The sequence below is a fragment of the Helianthus annuus genome, chromosome 13 (assembly GCF_002127325.2).
Source record: "Helianthus annuus cultivar XRQ/B chromosome 13, HanXRQr2.0-SUNRISE, whole genome shotgun sequence".
In the NCBI taxonomy this organism is placed as follows: domain Eukaryota; kingdom Viridiplantae; phylum Streptophyta; class Magnoliopsida; order Asterales; family Asteraceae; genus Helianthus; species Helianthus annuus.
In genome coordinates, this window is record NC_035445.2 from 81,002,714 (window position 1) to 81,007,417 (window position 4,704).

Sequence of the window (4,704 nt, forward strand, 5' to 3'; positions counted from 1 at the left end):
TAAATATACGAATATGATTTTAAGCTAATATGTTTGAATTATTATAGTTGTTGTGACATATATTGTAATTTTAAATATAGAAAGTGTTTTGTGAAGGGTGATGATTGATTTAGTGAAACGACTGTCCAAACTGCTCGACGATCGAAGATCGCTCGACGATCGCTCGAAAAATGATCGAAAAATGCTCGTTCGATTCCCGCTCAGTTTGTAAATGAGCCGATCGGATCGGTTCGATTCAAATTCAATCCGAGCATGAGCAAGGCTCCGCTCGCTCGAAGATCGCTCGGTTTCGCTCGAATTATTTTTTATTAATAATTTATATATATATATATATATATATATATTATATTTTATAGATTAAAAACCCAAAAAATATAATAGCCCAAAATAATTAAAAGCCCAAATAATATTAGCCCATATTTAGTATAAAAATCTAACCCTAATTCTATTTCCTATAACAATTCACCCATTCAGTCGCCGCTCTCAAGTCTCAACTGCTCAGTGTCTCCGTCGACTCTTAGTCTCCCTCTCCGACTCAATTCATCGTCGGCTCATTCGTCGTTAAATATCTGTTTCTGTTCGCTCCAGTCTTCATTCCTCGCCTCGTCGGACTTGTTTCAGGCTTCAATCGGTATGTTTCTTTTTTGTTAATTAATCGTTAAAGGTTGCATCATCTGTTTGATAACATACATACACAAATTGTTAATGTTTCTGCATATCTGTTTCTGTTTCCGCATATTTGTTTCTGTTTCTGCATATCTGTTTGCAACATATCATTAAATCTGCTTCTGTTAACCATATTGTTTCTGTTTCTGCTTCTGTTAACAATCTATTTCTGCATATCTGTTTGCAACATATCGTTAAATCTGCTTCTGTTAACCATATTGTTTCTGTTTCAGCATATCTGTTTGCAACATATCGTTAAATCTGCTTCTGTTAACCATATTGTTTCTTTATATTGTTTCATTTCTGTTTTGGTAGGATGTCTTCTTACAAAGAATCAAATGAGAATCCGGCTGCTCATGTTGATCTGACTGATGGAGAGGACGACCCGAATCCAATAATTGATGAATCGGGTGATACCGATGTACCTGATACAGCGACCGGAGGTGCTTGTTCAAAAAAGAGAAAAAATTCTTCCGATGTGCATGTACATTTTGTAGATGTTAATAATTTGTTTTTGTTGAACGAAGCCTTATTATTCAATCGAGCGAAAACGACCCGCTCGCTTTTTTTTTAGGATTTGATAAAAACCGAGCGAAACCGAGCCGATCGATTCGAAACCGAGCCGATCGATTCAAATTCAATCCGAGCATGAGCATCACTTTTGCGATCGGTTTTACAAATTTGATCCGCTCGGATCGGATCGGTTGTAATTCAATCCGAGCATGAGCATACCCTCGATCGGATCGGATCGGATCGTGAACACCCCTAGAAACGATCAACCAATGCGGTTATGAAACTTTGTACTTTTAACCAAAGCATTTAACACAGTGGCGGACCCAGGAATTTTTTCATTGGGGTGTGAAATATTTTTAAAAACTTTAGGCCCCTAGGTATATAAGTAAAAAAACCGGTTCGTATCAGGTCGGGTCGGGTCGGGTCATGTAAAACAAACGAACATCAAACTAAATTTATATAATCATCAAAAACATGTCAAACCTTGTTACAAACATAATTAAACCGTCGACGCCCTACGAGTTTTCATTTTTTGAAATCTATCCAAAACATCATCTAAAATTAAAATTCTTAAGCAATTCTTTCTCTATATAACATAAGTTTATCGCTCCATAACATAATGTTTCAAATTTAATTTTAATTTTCAACTATTCAAGCCCTAGAAATCATAACGTAAGTTGTAATCACCCTAAAAATATATAAACAACATAGTCTAAAAATATATAAACAACATAATCACCCTAAAAATCATCTAAACAACCATAAACAACGTCAAAACACACAAAATTTCAAACCTATTTAACAACTTTATTACCCTTTTTTTTTCTCCTATAATATCAACCAAAGTCATCAAAATAACAAAGAAACTTACCCGTGTTCGGATTCCTGTTAGATTTGGTGTCAAACGACGGTGGTATGGTGGCTGATTACGGTGGTCGCCGGCTGCTGGACTGTTGTCGTTGGGTGATGTTGTTCGTTGGCAATGCAGGGACGCAAGAGAGAGAGAGAGAGAGAGCGGGAGAGAATTTCTAAAGGTTTTGGGCTTTAATTATTTTATTATAGTTTGAAATATTGTTGTGTTTGGTTAATGGGCTAAAACTTAGTGGGCTAACCAGTTAGGAATTATAAGTGGGTAAAGGTATGGGTATTTGGGTTTAGTTAGTTAGGTATTAAAAGTTATATAATTTAGGTAGTATTTTTTTTAAATAGAAGTTTACTAAAAAAATATAAAATATAAATTGATAACACTTTTTACCTAAGGGGTGCGGACGAAAAATTTCAAGGTTGCGGTCGAAAAATTCCAAGGGGTGCGGACGAAAAATTCCAAGGGATACGGACGGGATTTTCGACGGAAATTAGCACTAATTTTTTTTTCCCCGGAGGTGCGCCCGCCCACCTTAAGGTGGGCTTGGGTCCGCCCCTGATTTACCATTATTATATACCTACCTTTCTACAATGAAAAATAGCGAATTTTAAAAAACCATACATACACATCCTTTTGTTTGGATTGTCTCTCTATAATAAAAAGTGATGACTTTTATATAGATACAAAAACTAACTTAAGACACCATAATTTGTAAAAGTCACGACCTTTCAATTATGATTATGACTTAAATACAATGGTTTGTAAAAAGTCATGACCTTTCACTTATAACTTAAGACACAATAGTTTGCAAAAAGTCACAATCTTTTACTTATAACTTAAGACATAATGGTTTGCAAAAAGTCACGACCTTTTAATTATAACTCAAGACACAATGATTTAAAAAAGAGTAAATTACAGGTTTTGTCCTTTATGTTTACATCAAATTTCAGGCGTTGTCATTTTGGCCAAAAGTTTACAGGCGGTGTCCTTTACCTTTCAAAATCTTACACGTTTTGTCCTTTAGGCCAAGCCTGGTTAGAAATCTCAGTTAAAAAAATGTCATGTGCAATGCACATGAGAGTAAAATGGTCATTTCCCTCATAACCCTTTCAATTCCCTCAATATGAGAAGTGTAAGAAAAAAAAACTGCAAATAAGCTTTACCTCTCTTTGGGGACGCTTATCATCAAGATCAGGCCTGTAGTGACATTTTTTACCCTCACAACCCTTTCAATTCCCTCAAGTGAAAGGGTTGAGAGGGAAATAACTGTTTTACCCTCATGTGCATTGCACATGACATTTTTTAACTAGGATTTCTAACCAGGTTTGGCCTAAAGGACAAAACGTGCAAGATTTTGAAAGGTAAAGGACACCGCCTGTAAACTTTTGGCTAAAAGGACAGCGCCTGAAATTTGATGTAAACATAAAGGACAAAACTTGTAATTTACTCTTTAAAAAATTGTTATTACCTTTCAGTTATATGATATAATATTATAATGTTATACCACCGTTTCAATTGAAAAATGAACACTTCAATTTACATTAGAACTTTCTTAACATGTGAAACAACTAATTGCCACTGTTTCACAAAATTGACGCCACAACATATCAAACAAATTGTCAGACCTCGCTTTATAAGGTTATATTTACGTGTCATTTTTTATTTAATACATATACACAACTTTCTAAATTACTTATATACAATACATAAAAAAATTAACATCACCATCCATGAAATACAACACGTATAAAACATTAACACCACCATCCATGACACATCAACCATCCACAAATGCCGTCAATTACCGAAGCAACACCACCAAACCGACGCGTATGCCACATTCTAACGGTACCACCGATTCCGCCAATCAACCGAAACAACACCACCTAACCGATACGTCTCCTCCCACCACCGTTCCCCGTATGTGATTATCCATTTAAAAACTTTCAAACTCATTTATCGATCTCCCAGTCCCCACAGTCATTCACCGATCATAATGATCAGAATAAGAATGATCGCCTCAATAAAACTGAAAGTTCACTTCGATCTAAAGCTGACGTAGGAAAATATACAAATGCAAAACATGCGTATGAGAAAGGAAAGTTCAGGTCTTGAAATTCTAAAAATACTCGATGGTAACGTTACAGGCATGCAATCAAAACCATTTTTTATTTTTTAAAAGAGTTAATTACTGTTTTCGTCCCTGAGGTTTGTCAAAAATAACGGTTTCAGTCCATTAGTTTAAAAATTGCGATTTCAGTCCATTAGTTTCATTTTCGTAACCATTTCAGTCCACTAACTTAACTCCATCCATTTATTTTGTTAACTTTGAGTTAACTAACTAATTCAGGGACGGTTTGCGTCAGTTTTAGAAACACAGGGACTTAAGTGTAAACTCTAAAACATTAAAACAAAAAAATAGTAAATTCCAAAAAATCAAAAAACTTCCAAAAAAACCAAACAAATTCCAAAAAATCTAAAAAATAATAAAAATTCTAAAAAATCATAAAAATTCTAAAAAATTCTAAAAATCCAAAAAATCCGTTTCGGCGCGAACTGTTTCGAACCCGAACTGTTTCGAGCTTAACCATTTCGACGCGAACCGTTTCGACCCGAACCGTTTCGAGCTGAACCGTCCGTACCGTTTCGACGCGAACCGT

General features: G+C 35.2%; 1 long non-coding RNA gene across 1 annotated transcript; it reads left to right on the plus strand.

The window, feature by feature from the left end:
* Nucleotides 1–380: 380 nt before the first annotated feature.
* Nucleotides 381–1,237, plus strand: LOC118485661. The gene is made up of 2 exons (XR_004877316.1): nt 381–631; nt 982–1,237. It is a non-coding gene; the product is annotated as an uncharacterized LOC118485661 (long non-coding RNA).
* The last annotated feature ends 3,467 nt before the right edge of the window (nt 1,238–4,704 follow it).